We start from the raw sequence: 18,231 nt of genomic DNA, 5'->3' as shown, positions 1-18,231 counted from the left end.
ACCCCACCGAAGAGCAGCCTGCTGCACCTTATCTCACATCCAATACTGCGATTGCTTGCCTTACCACCGCCAAAGAAATTACTTTTCTTTCCTTAATGGATATGCCAGCTCTTTTTCACCAGTTTCTCTTTCGACGCTTTACGCCCCGCTATCATTTCGCAATTTTCTGAATATCTTTTAACTAATTTAACGAGACGCCCCTCTGCCGTCTACTATTTTATGAAAAGTAAGGAATTTTCCAAGTACTGTGAGAAATTCACAAAAAGTATGTGAATTATTTTTAGACAGTATAAAAACCCACTCAGCACGTGTGGAAAAAGTCCTGAACATTCAACACGTTCACCCGGAGAACATGATCGAGTCAGGATACGAAATTTCTGTTCTTGCTGAAACGGTCGCATTTTTTCGCTGGTTGAAAATTCGACTGAAGTAAATAATTTTCAGGTCACAAGTATGAACACAAGAACTTATTTGCAGTTTTGTTTCATTGTGTAATTGATAATGATATTCACTCCTATACTTCTTATTTAAATTTAATAAAATTGTAAGTATTTCAAAGCTTGCAATGTGACACTTTTTAAAGTTGCGCAGCCGAAAGCTGTGAATAGTTTACTTGATAAATGTCAATTAAACAATTGATCCGATCGACGAATTTTCGTACTTTGCAAATAGTGAAGCACCACTCGAAGTCACGATATGCGCGAGACGTATATCTGGTTCAGTTTGGCTTCTCCCAACGAACGCCTTACATCTCAGGTATACCCACGTTATAACTTCTGGCTAACGAGGTTATATAGTCTAGAATTTCCGAATCCGTCCGGCGCCACAAAGGGGAGTGTGTATAGGAACACACTTCAGACGAATAGACGGATGAACGGACGAACGGCCGACGTACGAACGGACGGACGGTCGGGTGGCTTATCCTAAAAGCTTTTTTCTATAATCCCGGGACGTGACGATCCGGCGTGTCCGCCCTTCTGCGTGCATTCATAACCACGGCTGGTCTCTGGCGCTATTTGGTCCGTCTTCCTCTAAATCTGACATAGCCTTTTCCACGATTTTTATTTTTATTTTTTTCTCGTATATAACAGATAAAGAGGAAAAAATCAGGTGAAGCGAAGTATGAAAGAAAAAAGAAATGCTACTCCCAGATGTCGGATACTGCGGTGGTATAAAATTTGAGATTACGATTTGAGGCGTGTGGAATCAGCGATCGGAATTCGGAATCGAAAAATAATAGCGCCAGAAGCCGCATTTATCAACGGGGGCGGAAAGTACCGAAGCTGCGCCAGGCGCCGAATCGGAAGACATAAGTGGGCAAGTTTTCAAAGAATTCGATAATTTCCTTGGCCGGGGGCCCTCCATGTTCCGTCCATCTATCACTGACGATGATAGGTGTATTGCAGCCGAGACGCGGGTGGGTATAACGATGATGTACATGCTCACAATCAGCTGGGAAAATTGCAATTTTCCAACGGCATACGAATAAGTTATGAGGCCCATTTTTTATTGGGCATGCTCTGAATACGTCTATACCATCAGTTATGCCCGTGCATGTGAGGATGTACGTAATATCGGCGAGGTTTGCACTCCGCGAAACCTTAAAATTCATGATTCTGACATAGAGGAACAATTTTCCACCGCCATACCTCTATGGCTGCTTGAGTATGCGAGTATAATGAGAGAACAGTACATACTGTCTCTCTTAAACTTCTTCGTCCCTGATTTCGCCTTTGAATCGTGCCGGAGGATTCATTCAGGTACAAAAAGCAACCCAAAGGTCGGGACTCGCTTTATCATTCTCTTGGGAAACGGTGAGGTACCTACTTGTCGTTTAATTATTTCGCCCGACGCTTCTTACGCCCCACTTTGACGAACTTTTCGCAGTTTCTAATCAAATTCAGATCAAACGCCTAAAAATCTTTAGATGTTCTTTTGAGTTATCGCATAATTCTGTAATGAGAGTACGGACTGGTGATAGTTCGATGATACCGCGGACAAGATTTGAAAGCGTTTTTTCTTTTTCTTTCTTAATGAAAGTGTCTCGAGAAGCCATAGCTTAAATTTTTTACATCATAGAAATATAGATGAATAAATTTTATTTAATTCATTTCTCGTATTTCTCAGATTTCTGGTTCGGTATCCGCTCCGACATTTACCTTACTTTTTCGTATCAGCCGATAGTTTTGTTTCATTATTCGAATCACTTTCGATTTGTACAATATTTCGACTGGCTTAGCTCACTGTGTATCGTACAGTTTCATTAATTTGAGTATTTTAACAAGCTTCGCAGTAATCCTCGCACAAAACAACTCCCGACTATATTTACGTACTAAACTTTCATCTGGATAGGCTTTCAGAAGTTTACATTTTTCTCCTCCTACTGAAAACCAAAAATGTAGAAGCTTTCTCATAACACAAATTTACGTAGATCTCCGATTCTGAACTCCATAATATTCGATATTGAATTCAGAATCTGCAGCGATTCCATAGTATTATTCAATAAGCCAATTTTCAACTAAAATCATCCAAATTCTTCCCCATTGCGACCTCGCAGTTCATTGGTCAATATTCTTTCTCGAACACATGAAATTGCTCTTTTGTCATTGTAGGACTCACCATAGCGACACAGACGTGTGGAACAGCCGAGTGAATCCAGAGGATCGACGATGCTATTTTCAGATGGAATCAGGTAACTAACAGGTGACGCTCCACTGGACCGGATATTAAATTACCTGGGCATCAACCCCCGGTAGTCAGGGAGGCGTAAATGTAGAGAGGAACGTGTCCCGGTTTCATATTAATTTGCCACCAAATACCAATCTGTTCCATCCAAAGCACAAAAACAAACTCTGATCTAATCTGTATCGAGGTCAATAATTCTATACCCGTAATTTGGCGAATGACACAAGTGACCGATAAAATAGAGTGAATACGAGTAGAATTAATCAATTATAATTTCTAATTTTGCTTTTTTTCTCACCTCGATTTCTACTTACCGATTTACCAACTGCAATTAAATGTCGGTGGGTTGGTTTGTTTGGAAACGTGTTCGACGGCGTTGAAGCTTCCAATGCAGGAAAATTATCGAAAAATTGAGTTCTTCAAATGTTGCAGACCATTTAGTTTACCAACGATGAAAACTCTGTAAAATAAGAAAGTCTTTTACCAATTAGACCCGCTAAAAACAGGCGTGACGTGCAAGTAGCGTAATATCAAAGCTGAGTGTTTGAAATGGCTACACGTATTCACGATCTGCAGAGGCAGAGAATATCAGATTCGAACACACCTCGAACGTGCCTGAAGCGTAATGACAATATCGTTAACGATTCATTGAGAAACCCTCCAATATCGTAAATCAAATCGAAAATAATCGAATTCATTGGCCTCCTGCGCCACGGTGGGTCTCCCTGACCCAACTCCCTCCTTTTGGGCCGCCCCACCCGCTCCTGAGCTTCGTAAACTCAGGTGGAGATGTTTGATTTATCCACGTGACGCAACGATAAAAGTAAAAATGAATTATTATCGATGTCGAATGGGATCGCGCGACTTTGCGTGCGGCTTGAGAAGGTAGCCAAGTCAGCCGATTTGTTTCTCCGAGAATCCAATTAAAATCGTCTATTATCGCTTCAGTGGCAAATTTTTCAATTTTTCATCAGCCGCGAAACTATAGCCAGACAAAGAAACATCTTCCGTGGGTATAATTTATAACGGGAAAAATTCTTTCGGTAACTCAAGCGATTCCTGACAAGCCACGGCAACAGGTTTAAGCAGAACACGATGATGATTGATCAATGATTCTTCTCTGCTGATTTTATCTTCGACTCCATTTTTTTTCAATTTGCGATTCATTTTCGGCGTACGTGGTTACGTGCATGCATATCTGCACGCACCGTTTCCTTTATTCCACAACCGGTATCCAAAAACGAAGCGAGGAAGACGGAAATGCAACTCAAGAATTGAATGTGCAAACGGCCTTGCCGATTGTTCTTAAGTCTTGCATCCCGGCTTGTTATGGAATTGAGACAATACGTTTGTAAATAAGAGATATAGGAGAATCGGATCTGTCGCGGTACGTGCCTACGCGTCTACACTCTGCTCTGTAATTCCTTCACGTCGCGTCGGTTGCATGAAGGAATATGTGACTCGTGCCTCACGCGTATATGCGGCTGCTGCAGGTATGCCCATACGCCTAGCACGTAAAATGCATCTTTGAGGACAAAAGAAGCCGTAGATAGAGTGCTGCAGAGGCCATTATCATCGTTATTACTCGTCTCATCGCCCACCGTGCCGTGCCGGTCGTTCGTAAGATCGGCGTCGTTCGCTTGAGTTGTCAATACTCCGATATATACTAACACGGACGAAACTAGAACCTACGAAAGTCTCGTCCGCGATGCACTTACTAAAATTATACCTTAATGGCATCGCGAACAAGGACACGGAACAAAGGTTTTCGGTCATCCCAAATGAAATTTTATTGCATTATTGACGAGGACTTTTTTGAGCTAGAGAAACCAGTTGCCTAATGAATAGAAAACCACTTACCAAACCCTCGATGGCATGCCTAACTTCTTTTGTGCGTCAGTGTGGATTTTCGATCCAAACTTCGAAGGCCTCTAATATTTTATCATTCCAATTACCTTATTCCACTCACAGGATCCATCTCTGATTAATTCACCGTTATTGTAATAGTTCTGAACATAGGTGAAAGTAACGGAAAGTTTCCCTCTTGAACCCACCCTCGAGTTATGCAAAACGGCGTTGTGATGAAAGGAAAGTCAAAAAATTTCGACATTTCAAGGCGACTCAAAGATTCTTCGGACAAAAGATTGTGTATAATCCGAAGCCCTAGTTTCAGCAGTTCCACTTACCAGAGCCGGACGATCCTTGCGTGTCGGTACGCAGGTTCGGACCGCCAAATCGGCACCCACCTGCGCGGCTGAATACCCCTGCGAGTCCGACCAAAGAGTCGCGCCGCATGCAGAGTTAACGACCAAACTTTTAAATAAATTCACAATTCTCCGGGATTTCAACGTAGATCGTTTTCATTCAACACCACCTGGCGATATACACTCCGAGAAAAAGTTTGATAGTCTCGAAAAAAAATCGTTCAAGAGGTTAACTTTTTTCGATAAAGCCAACAAACCAAAAAAAGATATCGATTGAACCGGGAAAGTGTTTACAAGTTACCCATAACGCGGTTGCGAAATAATTCACTCCGCCGAGAAGTGGAAAAAGTGTCGGTTGAATCGAAGAAGCTTTTCTCCTTTTCTCCGAGCGTGGAGAAGAGTCTTTCCGGTCTGGGCTTACCCTAAGAAATGAGGAAAAACGAAACGAAGAGCCGGGACGGCCTGTCTAATACCGTCGCATCACGCAAGGCTCAAGGCAGTCTTCTTTGCCGAGGACTGGCAATCCTGACTTCTGGCTTTGGCCGGACGATATATTTCCTAACGCTACGGAGCCGGGATGGCCGGACTCCTGGTGGAATGCCGTTGACAAAAACACGTCTAGCCACGCGGTGACACCGCTGTTGTCACGGCGAGACTCGTAATTACCAAATACCTGTAGAGGCCATTATTACACGTCGAATATTTTTCTACCGTCAACCGGTGCAGAGGTGGTTGTGACCCTCGACGCGTTGCGTGCCACCTTCGCTTCGATTAGGATACGATAATAGCCGAGTGAAAAAACGAGCTCAAGAATTCTACCCAACAAATGAAATGGCTCAATTAATTAGCTGATACTTTACCAAATTACTAATTCATGCATATACTTTATTGGTATCCATCAACGGTAACCCCGAAAACCAACCCGAACACCGGTATAGCTAATGATAGGTAATAAATAATACGGAGCAACTGAACCCAACTTTAACTGTCCGATTGATTTCCTCCGGCGTTACACATCGAGGACTTCGCTGACCGATTGTCAAATGCCAAACAAGCTTAATCACGAGTAATTTCAATCAGTAGAAAGGACGGTTCCAAAACTGACAGATTGGCCAACAGATGCCGCCATGGATGAAACGTTATACTCCGTGAAAATTTCAGCAAATTCAGCGGAAACTGAACACATGGTCTGCATTTCACACGCACCTAACACGCCTCGCCGGCTTCCATTTCCTCGGCGACCTCCAGCCTTGTCCTCATTGATTAGATCATTTGATATAACTCTCGCAGAGTGTTCAGGGAAATATACAGAAACTTTTCTGACAGTAGAAACTTGAGGGGGAGAAGAAAAAAATTTTAGAAACTTTTCGGGGATGATGGTTGTGCAAAGTTTTTGGTAACTCTTTAAAAGAGGGCCTCGTTGCTGAGTTGGTAAAACTGTAAGAAATTACGAAGCAGGGGAGTTTCCGCGGCGGGAACCTGTCCGTGACCCGACCATGACCCGTCACCACCCGTCAGCTAGATTTCACCGCAGAGAACGGTTCAGTCCGCGTCCGAAAGGCCGCCAAATCTCAACGTTACGACAAGAGCCAGCTCGAGGCGGCCACGTTTGTCTCGACCGTGACACCAGACTCCGGTCCCAGAACCCGTCAGTCCCCCGTGAGTTTCACTCGCGGTTGAAGCACCGTGCGCCCACCGTTCCCCCGGTACTTACGTATCTAAATACACGTTTGAGTACGGACAGGCATATTATAAGTGTATTGTGAGAGAGCGCAAACGCGGCGCTGTGCACGAATACACGAGTGTACCTGCAGAGGTATGCACGCATACCACGCGATGAGCGCAAGGCATCGCCGGGTCGCGTATGACTTGTAATAAGCTAGAACCACATGGAATTATGGCTGTCCCAGATGAAAGGATCGGCCAAGATAAATTCAGAACCACGCTGTGTGCCTACCTGCCCGCCTTCCCGCCTGCCTGCAGCTGCGCATATTATACAACTCACACGAAATACCTACTCGAGGCGCAACAAGTTTACAATCCATGGTAGCTGGAAGGCTGTTTTCTCTCCCGTGTTGTAGGATCGTGAATTTTTTGCAAACGAAGACTCCGCAACGTCGACGTTTCGGCAGTAGCTGTACTACTTATAAATATCGATTCGAAGGTTTTAATTTTAATGGCGTTTGTCGGACGCAAGAAATCCAATAGGAAAGGGTCAAGGGTTTAATGAGTTATCCGGGCTCCAACGATTTACGAGCTCGGATGCAGTTTAACGCAGATTACTTCTTGGCGACTGCTGGTATAAACCTGATATTTTCATCTCTACTGGCCTTTTTTCAGTGCAATTTCCTTCGGACTGACCTAGACCCGGGTTGCAGATTCCATTCCATTAAGAATTTATGGCGCGTAGCATGCCTGAGGACCCCGCTGCGCTACCAATCGAACGGCTTTAAAACGACACAATAATGTAATTATCTACGAAATTTTCGTTCATAACGAGACTGCGGAAGTCATTCGACTCACACGCAAGTTACGTTGTTCTACGACTTTCGCCGAGGTTGGCGATGCTGAATAGCTATTGCCTGCAGCTAAAATACCGTGTCTTTCACTTTTCCACGAACGTCGTGATCTAGATTTTACCCTCACGTGAATGTATGTGTGTCCTTTCATCGCTGACAGTGAGAGACACGCAATCCGGCGCGAAAAAAGACATAGAGTAATTTTCCGCCAATGTCGGAAATAATGTGAACCATTATATAGCCGCGTATCGGCTGCTTAATGTACCGCTCAAGGCGGCACGGGAAATGTAAAGAGTCTCCGGCTTACTTTCACGAGGAATTAAAAGCTCGAGATGTTCGGAATTTAGGCGAGAACCACTCGTGGAATGTTCCAAAGTCGTAACGGATCACTTTGTTTCTGGTTTTATGAAACAGGGAACACTTTTATCTCTTTGTAACGTCTTTACTTCCAAACAGAATTAGGGATATAAAGTTTTCCCCGGGAGAAAAGAGATCGTAAAATGTTTCGCTAAAAAAAATTTTTTTTTTCTTGCACGTTTCTCTTTCTTTGGCTCTTCTTTTCAAGAATAAAAGGAAAAAAACTGAGAAGAAGAGAAATACACGAATAAATGCCATCAGCACTGATTCCGCCACACTGGATTTCGACGAAAAACTTTTCTCATTTGTATTTTTATATGTTGAAAATTGATCCTCAGGCCTTATGGCTGATCTATAGCTGCTTCTATTTTCACTCTCAGCATTGATTACAGATCGCTCTGACAGTAAGATAATTCCAAAACTGGCGTAATTTTCCTCCCATCGATCGTCGCTAACGCCCACGCAAATTCACCTCCCCGGTATCATCAGGAATTCAATGCCGTGAAATTGGTGACAAACAAGAAGCGTCGGACCTGAATTACCCACTAGCTGAACATAAATGGGCTCCACCAGGACCTCGATGGCTCCAGGTCCTTGTAGGCGCATGCGTTCCCACGTGGATAACGGAAACCGGAAATAGTATGAGTAGGTAAATGCATATACATGTCGCGTGCCTGATGGTGTAAGGAACTGTGGGTCAAAAAGGCGAATTTGGATATAATGCGACGTGTAATTTTTTTTTACCGTCATTCGCTACAAAAGCACACAAAACGCATATCTAGATTAAGATTATCCGAGGAATTAAATCAAGGTAAAAGGAATTATGTTTGTTGGATACGCTCCTTCAGCACCAAAATACATTTTTATTATTATTATATTTATTTATCTCGTGAACGACGTAAAATCTTTCGAAATATAAAGATTTCTCGACTCCGGGAAGAATTGAAATTATTTCTTGTTTTCTCGAAAAATTGGATCAAACGTAACAGTATAAAGGCGTAACAACTGGTAGTTAAAAACTTCCACCATTGTTTGAAAATTTTATTCTTGTGAAAGAAAAAAATTTATGTATCTGCCCTTCTACCATTGGACGTGGTATAAGGTCGTATGCGGGCTACTGTGACCTTACACCATTAGTGGATGTGATTATTTTTCATAAAGTTCGTAATGAAAGGGCATAACCAACAGTACTTGCAACCTTTTACCGTTAATTCCTCCGTTTTCCTATTTCAACGCTCTTGAACGTATTCTAATGCTTTTCGCGTAAATACAAACGAAAACACACAACGTACCATTTTACCTTTACGCGTGGTAGAAGGTCGTATAAGGACGCAAACGTCCCTATGCCATTAGGACACGCGATATACTCTGCTCGAAATCACTCAAACTGCAGCGTGCAGCATCCGTACAAACAGTCAGCCACCCAGTAAACCTTCGGCACACGATGTGCGGCTTTACAGTCGTTGCTTTAAAAAAAAGGAGCATTTTTTCATTTTACAACCTCTAATTTTCGCAATCTCTCTTCGAACGATAAGCAGCCTCAAGCCATCCAATCAGGGATAATACTGTAGGTCAAAACTGTTCATTCGATCTCTTGTTCCCGGTTCATCAGCCGCCTGCATGCCGTCCACTGGACGGTGTATTCGAAACATGTGGATGAAATTACGGAGTCAAATATCCACGCTACCTTTCAGGTCCGAGAGAAGACTATAGAAGGAAGCTGTAAGGAGGAAGAACGGAGTTTTGCGAATTAATACAGAGATTTCCCATGGGGGATTAATTCCGCGGCGGCGGTATGGCCAGGGTGCCAAGTTATATCAGGCTCGTTATTTCCCACCACAGCTTCGTCTATTTAAACGATGACGAGAAGGGAAAGGGTGTCGACTCGGTGTATTATGTACGCGTCATAAAGTAACATTAACCGTTATATGCGCACATGTACACAGGTATACTCGGTTGCGAACAAGCCGGGCTCATAAGCGGGCGGTATATCCCCATTAAAGAGGCACTGATTCAAAAGATGACTCGAGCCAGAGCTGGTTCAACAAGTAGCAGATACGTTTCGCGGATCGTACGTAACGTGGCTTGATATAATATTTATCCGAACCATATGGCGCGACGGCTTGAGCTTAGACTCAAAACGCGGTTCCCTATCATCTCGTATGGAAGCCATTAACCTAGGTCATTACTGCTCACCATTTTTAATATCGCTCCAATTTCCTGCCTCGTTACAACCGCATCCTCTCGGATCACGACCGGTTGGCAACAGCTCCGGCAGCTAGATACCGAAAAACAGAGTCAAACGATTTCTCGACGCGTTCATTCTCCTCCCGGCCATCGAAGTAATTACCAAAATTGGCAATATAATGGCTGTACGCACCGGGCGAACTTGCGACTCGGCGGATAGACTTCCATCTCCCATTCGAATGCTTTGTTCATTAGCATCCAGCTTCAATTAAACGCCAATTACGCTCTTCCCCCGCCAGCTTCTGTGCTTCCGCGGGCATCGGTGAAGGTCCGGAATGTTGGAGGGATCGAACAGGGCGAGGGGCGAGAGACGAGGTGAGATAAGACGAGGCAAGGTGAGCCAAGCGGGAACCGCGAGGAGGGAAACTGAATAAACGTTCCTACGGTGAACGCTTCGCGATGTCTGAAAGGGGGGTCGCTGATCTGGCTCACGCCGTTCGTAAATTACCAGATTGCGATCGGCTTTATCGACAGCTGATTCAACCGCAATAATTAACCCACGTCAGGCGACGTTATTTTTTTTTTTTTTGCGCAACCGTCGTCGCTGCCGCCGCTACGGTCTCCGTGTTCTACACGGGAGAGGACGGCTGGAATCCATGTTTGGGTGTGTGTCATACGCAAGTTGGTACACGGGTCCGGTGCCACCGTTTAACGAGGTCCCCTACCGAATCTCTAGTGAAATGTACCAAAGAGCCGGCACGGCGTGTCGTCGGCTCACCTTAAGTCGGTCGAACCACGCCGGACTCAATCCGAAGGCGATTCACGTGCGCGTCATTCGCTCATTCATGCAGGCGAGGTTTTATTGATACGCGACAGGCACGCGACAGTATCTGAAATAACAAGTAAATCGGCTCGATGCACAGCCGGAGGATGAGGTCCAGCCAGCCAGAACTTGTCGCGGAAATTTTGTCAGAGCTTTCGTCTACTTCATCATGCAGACGTGTCGATGCTAATGGAACCGTGCAACGCGAGATGTTTTGAAAATTTTCTCATGAATTTATATATATGTATATTATATATATATGTCATGAGACAGACGGTGCAGGTTGAAGGGGAACGCTCCAGCTACGCCAGACTCTACTGAAAGTTGATCCTTCACGGATCATTTATAACCAGCGCATATTATGTATGCGGCTTGACTTTAGCATCGCGTAACTGAGTCTGCGATAAAAATATTTCATTTGTCACGATGCACTTGGAGTTTACGAAATATTACACCGTGTATCCATTTTTCCTGACGGTCAAAAATTGATACTCGTGCTCATGGTTGATTTGGCGAAAACTTCAACGAAATATCGAACCCGTCAACTGGTGGAGATTTTCGCACGTGGAGTTGGCGAGGTGTTACGAACGGAACTGAGAGCTCTACAGTACTTCAAACTGTAGTTTTCCGACCACTCATCGGTTGTCGGAGACTAACACAAGAAAAAGGATAAGTTTTCAAGTTACTACCACCACGGAACCGAAAGCTTTCTCTCTTAACTGCAGACACTCGGCTTTTAGTGACAAATAAATAATGCCTATCGCACGCTTATATGCACTTAGACACCCGGCAAACTCGGACATAAATTTGCACCGCATAATATAAGTTCGTACATATAGCGCTGCTCGAGATTCATGACGTAGTCGTTACGGAGGTTCGATCGAGAGGGCGTTCGGGCTGATTTTTTTTTTTTTTTTATTATTTTTTATTTACTATCAATCTGATCTCGGACAACGTGAAGCGTCAACAAAAATCGTCGGATACCGGCGTATAATTTCGGCGTAAAAATTGCCAAAAACTGCTTGCCGAGCAACGATGCCATCATTTTTTCCACGGGTCCTCTGTGAGCTGCTGGAACAAAAATACTCCCGAGAGATACGCAGGTACAAAATTTCCTCATATTAACTCTTTTGAGCACCATACCATAAACCCGCAGTATGTGTACACATAAAGTCACATCACATTGAACATTGCAAAACTCACTTAGTTAAGACGAATACGTTACTGAAAATAGTAGTTGCCTATCCTATAGGCTTGCATAATTGACCCAGGTATAGACAGGGTTCAAAAAGGTTTGGGACCACGAATCAACAGCTCCTACTTCCTATTTGCCCCTTCGATTAGCTCAATTATTAGTAAAAATTAGACATTGCACGTATTTTGCGATGGTATAAATAAAAAAATTTCTTTAAATGATACGCTTGGCAACTGTACTGATGTTTTTCAACACCTCAAATTTGAACCGATAACATTGCAATTGAATTACGCAATCTTATAACGATAACATGTTATTCACTACCACGATATTTCAGTGCTAGATGAATCCATACCGCATTCATTAGCATGTCAACAATTAGTCATGAAAAAATTTAAAGTCTCCCCGTCACTAATGCAGAATGTTACACGTCACAGCTAAAGTAAATACATATGACTACGAGTCAGAATACACCGGCGGCACCTGTGTTCCAAGCACAAGTACATATTTCCACTTTCAATTAGCACCCACGCATAAAGATGAAATGTTTGACAATTATTACCGCCGAAGCCAATAAGTACCGCGCATTGAGGCCACTTCGCGTAAACAAAAACTCCGCGGAGTAAATTTCCTCTTATAGTAGCCATGAAATGTATACGATTAAGAATACAAAGTACTGCAGGATGGGTCCGAGCGTGCAGCCTGAAAGGAATCTCCAGCAGGTTGTACTCATTGTCATTTGGACGATTCATTTTTTAACGAGCCAGTATTTTTTTAAAAACCCCGGTCAGGCACGATGCGTACATATAGCTGAGGTTTTATGAGGCCGAACATTGTCATACGAGGCATGTCCAAAGGCCTATTTTGAATTACTGGCTAGCTGCACAGTGCCGTATAGCGTAAGGACGCGGTTAGACGCCTCGTAAACTTTTCAGCTGGCTGAGTCCCGCTGCTGTTTTACATAGGTGAGTCCTAAGCAGAGACAGCCATATAATAGAGGATGTGGGCCCTTTTATGAGACCCATCAACTATATCTTCTTCAAGACTCGCTGGCCCTCACGGGCAATTAGTGGTTGACACTGACGCCTCGTCGCCCCGCTCGCAGCCAATCGGATCCCGGTGTCAGACGGTCGTAAGTCAGGCCTTTCAGAGGACATGTTACTCAGGGGCGAGCCGGCACGCTGGGACATAAAATCAATAGCCACTCCGAAATCCGATCCCTTGCCTCCGGTTTACGAAAATTTCATTCTTTTTTAAATTGCGCCTTACATCACGGATAGCGTTATACTGTTACCGGCTGGCAGCATCGCGGCATCGGCAGGAAATTGACGGTGATGCGTAGGCAAAGCTTTAACGTTGAGGACTTTTCGGTCAGGTGTTGAAGCGGCTCTTGTCACCGCATATTTACATTGAAATGCGTGTAAGAATGTTTGCTTCGCCGCATCGAACTGCCGCGCTGAGATTAGTGGAGTTAAAAGGTTTGTAATTGTGACTCCGCATCACCAGCTTGAACGTTGAGCCGCGGCAGAGAACAATCAGCGTTCCAATGTAAACGGAAGTTGAGGCAAGGAAGATGAGATACGTCACATTTCATTTGGGCGCAATCATACGAATCTTTCTCCAATTTAATCCAAAAGTTGCAGATGAATTCAATCAACGAATTGCTCATTTATGCGAAATCAATGTACCAAGAAAACTTGCAGCCGTGACACGGTGTGATATATCTCGGTACCGAGAAATACCGTTGTACGCTGTACAGTTAATCTAATTATTTTTCTAGTTATTGCTTTTGCGCCTGAGTTCGACGCGTAGCAAAGAGAGCTGCGGGTCGTCCGAAAATCCCAAGAACCAATACTTGATACGACGATCGCAGGTATGAGATTCGCTTTTTCACCGTCGATAGTAGGTATGAGGTATCAAGCGGGTCTCTAAATACACAGACTTGGATATTAACTTTTCTTGCTACAAATCGTGACTCTTGATCTGTCTTCAGGATCTTTGCATCAATCTTTGTCGGGACAGAAACAGCGTAGGATGTTTTGTCATTCCCGTCCATCTCTATATGTAACAAATACACTAAAACTATCCTCACTCGGTTGAGTCTGCATTAATTCAAGATTTTTTTTCCAAACGCTGTGCTTCAAATTCTCTACATAAATGATCGGTAGTGAAGTATGGCCTAATAACAACCGCACCGTTGAATAATGCATACAACAGACCAGCAAATCAACAAATCTGGCCCCTTTTGGCGCACGGCTTCACTGTTTCGCGCAAGGATTGCGGAAGCTCCTAAACTTCGAATGAAAATATCGTCACATTTTTTTCTTAGTCTAAGAGGTTTCTGCTACCAATGCCTCGTTATTTAACATGCATTATATCTTGGAGTATCCTGAATACCTATTAATTTCTCCAATTGTGATAATAAGAGATTGAAAAATTGATTCTCTAACGCACAGAGTGTCAGCTGATAGCCCCTAAACTCCTGTCTCTCGGGTCAAACTCTGTACAATGTGCACAAGCTGCTGCAGCAGAAGGAAGTCAGGTGAGCTGCATTGACGCTGGGTGCAGTATATCCTGTTAGTTGGTTTGATATGTTTATGAACCGTAAAGATTTAAGGTTTCTTCATATCGGGCATAAAACTGTCCAGGTATGTCGGTGGCGCCTGCATGGACTCGGGGTGGCGAGTCTGCTTGTCAGAAGAAGGAAAACTGGCCCGCTTGGCGCGTCGAGGTGGTGTAAAGAAAACATGGCACAGCGTCACGTGAGATGAGTCCCAAATTTCACTCCTCCCACCTTCCTCCAGCAGGTCCGCAAGTGATGGGATATCGGGATGTGAGAAAGTCTTCGCTTCACCTGCGATCGGTTAATTCATTTGAAAAGGTCAATCGGTACCTAGCCAGGTTATCCGCTTCATTAGGAACCCAATCTTGAAAAGCAGTTACGAGGTTGGAGCAGGTGAGATAAAACATAGGTGTGTATAAGCAACGCGGTAAAAACTATCTTATCCCACAAATACACCTCGGTTAACCCATTTCTCTCATCTCCGTCTCATCTTTTATTTTTATACCCATCCGATTTTTCTTATATTCTTGAAAGCCGTTTCTCGCGTGCTGGGTTATCCGAGGCGTGGTTGAAAACTAATCACGTTTCTCGCACCAAGAGTTGCGCGGAACTCCAGTCAATTAAAAGCCTTATAATGGTCGTTCGCACGCGGTCCACACGTAAGGTAAATAAATACCGATAAAATAGTTGTGAATATTTTATCACACCTGAACTAGAAACTCCGAGTAATATCACGTGTAGGTGAAGCAAGTAATTCCCCGTCACGGTTGCAACAAAGCGGGATCGAAAGCGGGGGACTCGGACGGATATATGCGCGTGTGGGTTGGTACCTGCAGCGTTTAGCTCTTTCTTACGCGTGCTATTTATAAAATATAAACCAGATCTGGCCCCGAGGACGCGTACAACGTGCGGAAGATAGGCAGCAAGCGGCAGGCAAGGAGATCGCGGAGGCGCATAAAGGATCGAAGCGAACTGCGGCAGGGCAATTCCTGCAGGGACACAAAGGGCCGCGACGCGATGTCCCATAAGTCGTAGAGGGCCCTCGGATTCCCGGGGACCGACAGACAATAGGACTGCGGACGGGTCCCGAAATCGTTCCAGGAATAATCATTAATCTGATCGAATGATTTAACGTTGGATAAAATAATTCCTAAACGCAGTAAAATTGTCTCGAAAAAACGCGGAGCGACGCATCCGTCGCGGATACGAGGATCAGCCGCGAGCGTCGAGCGCTTTGTCCTCGGCGTTCCGGAGGCACCGGCTACGGTGGGGCATCCGGTGATGGATAGCAGCAATTAAGCGCCTCGCTCTTGACAGCCGGGAATCGTTACTCGCCAGCTCCGACGTCCTTTGGGACTTATATCGCTCTTCCTCGCTGCAGCCGAAGCGGCGGACTCTTAATCGCCGACCACTCTCGTCGCCTCCTGCATCGCGCATAATTTTCACGGCTTCGATCCGAATCCGATCACCCGTGTCGTTCGTTCGCGGTCCCGCAAATCTGCCAGATTTCAATCCTCGCGTCATCGGGACGAAGAGGCGATACGACCTTAAATATTATCGCACCGTTATATCGGCCGTGAAGAACAAACGGGGACTCGTATGGCTGGAAGCCGATGTCAAGAGTTCGACGGAACGAATATTTGACCGGGATGCTCGAGCCGGCGATGAGTTGCCGGTGCACGTCTCCATTTATTCCGGGCACGTTATACCGTACTATGCTGTGCAACATATACGCCAGCATGCGTGTAGCGTGCAGGTACGTACCAGTGATTTTTAGCGCGCGCAGATGATGTTTGGCTAGGACGTTCCGCCGTGTCAATAGTATCCGTGGCAGTTTTCCTCCTCCTCCTCCGCAAACGTGGCAATTGCGTGTTGCGCCCACGGCCTGCGTATATGCGCCGCGTGTGTTTGGACAACGCGCGGTATTAACGTGGTGAAACAAATCCCAGAGTCCGAGGACGAGATGGGGGAGGAATGAAGGGGAATTGGGTGAGGACGAGGACGAGGACGAAGACGAGGGCGAGGGAACGGACCACTTGTCGAAGAGTGGAAAAAAGCAATTACCAATACAGACGGTTTTGTACATTCTACAAGGTATAATGAGTTAACTGTCTACCCGCGGTAATTAATCCATCGGTCAGTGCTCGGGCCCCGGGACGAGATATTCCCGAAGGTCTGTAATATAACTGCGGGCGATTCGCGGTGTGGTGATACAAACGCCCACCTGCCGAAGCGTCACGATTGTAACCATCGACGTTCAGAGATAATATGCAGCGAGTGGGTACCGGGCTAATAAGTGGGCCTGAAATATTGAAAATTCAATCGAAAAATCCTAATGCATAAACGCCGAGGACGGTTACGTGCCGTGTAACAAATCACGCCCAAAGGACTCGGATCCCGGCGTATAAATCACACTACACGCGGTATAGAGCGGGAGAGGCGTCGAATGTCAAGGTACCGTTGGATCGTAATACTGCAGGAATAATACAACCGCGAGGACAAAGAGTGATTCGCGCGGCATTGAATCGAGCGTAAAGGTCAGCCGTGACAGAAGCCTGTAGATTGGCGTACGTACGTGGGCCGGAACTACACGAAGATCCGTTATTAATCAAGCCCCGGAAAGTATGAGTAACATTACAGCTCGTTGCGCCCCGCGTGCGTGTGTCACTCGGCGAGTTCTCGAAACTCTGTATACATACGTAATATGTACGTACAATGGAACATATAGCCGGCATGCTGCAAAGACGTCGGAGGTTATAAACTCGACCAAGGGATATAGAGTTGGGAACGGATACTATCTGCGTATCTGCGATCAATGACAAGTTAGCGTAACGAGGGCGAGGAGACAGAGGGAGAGGAGGTGGGCGAAGGGGGGGGGGGGGGGGGGGGATAAAGCGAAGGAAGATGCAGCGTCGAGGAGGATGAGGAGGACGACGATCACGACGAAGAGGCCAATTACGGGTAGCCGCTTCTCCTGCAGGCTCCCGTCGTCGGTTCGAAGGCTCGCGATCGAAGGGCCCCGCTTAAGGACTCCGGACTGGAATGCCCCGGCGATCGGGCCCTGGAGGGATACGAGCGACCCGGCCGGGAGAGAAACACCTGCAATTAAGATATGTTAATCAGGTATAGGTACCAAGTACGCCGTGCGGCGTACACGCGATTACGTATGAGTGCAGTGCACGCGAGCAGCGTTCATCGGGCCCGGGATGAGGCGAGCGGAGCATCGGGCCCTTCGATGTTCGAGACCTACACTGGTTTATTGCGCAGGGTGGTCCGTGGCCCGGCGTCGTTTATTGGGCCCCGTGTACCTACTTAGGCCGCGGCGCGAGGGAAGCTGGGACGGAGCGGCGATGTTGGGAGAAAGGGGGGCGGGAGGGAGGGAGCGAGGGATCATGCCCCGGTGTCTCGCATTGATGGATCGCCCGGTCAGCCGTCGCACCGTTCCTCGGAGTGATTGAATATCTCGCGGTCCATCTCGACTCCAATGAAGATCGATTAGCGACCATTATGCCCGGTACAAATCGATATTCCGATTCGTCCGCACCGGTGGCGGGTACAATTGAAGATAATTAAATCAATCAACGCGGTTAGCCCTGCCTCAGCATCAACGCCCCTACTGCTGCATTAGCTTGATGTATGCACCAAGCTTACGTCGCGTCGATACTTCGAGTAGTTAGAATTTTCAAGGCGGTTGCACG

General features: G+C 45.6%; 1 long non-coding RNA gene across 1 annotated transcript in view; it reads right to left on the bottom strand.

The window, feature by feature from the left end:
* Positions 1-2,625: 2,625 nt before the first annotated feature.
* The window catches only part of LOC124302283 (uncharacterized), a 63,935-nt gene continuing 48,329 nt past the window's right edge, over positions 2,626-18,231 (bottom strand). The window contains exons 2-3 of the long non-coding RNA XR_006907675.1: positions 3,000-3,145; positions 2,626-2,823 (exon numbers count right to left, since the gene is read on the bottom strand). This is a non-coding gene — a long non-coding RNA (uncharacterized LOC124302283). The remainder of the gene's footprint in view (positions 2,824-2,999; positions 3,146-18,231) is intronic.

The sequence above is a fragment of the Neodiprion virginianus genome, chromosome 4 (genome assembly GCF_021901495.1).
Source record: "Neodiprion virginianus isolate iyNeoVirg1 chromosome 4, iyNeoVirg1.1, whole genome shotgun sequence".
NCBI classification, from domain to species: domain Eukaryota; kingdom Metazoa; phylum Arthropoda; class Insecta; order Hymenoptera; family Diprionidae; genus Neodiprion; species Neodiprion virginianus.
This window is presented reverse-complemented; position numbering and strand designations above follow the sequence as displayed.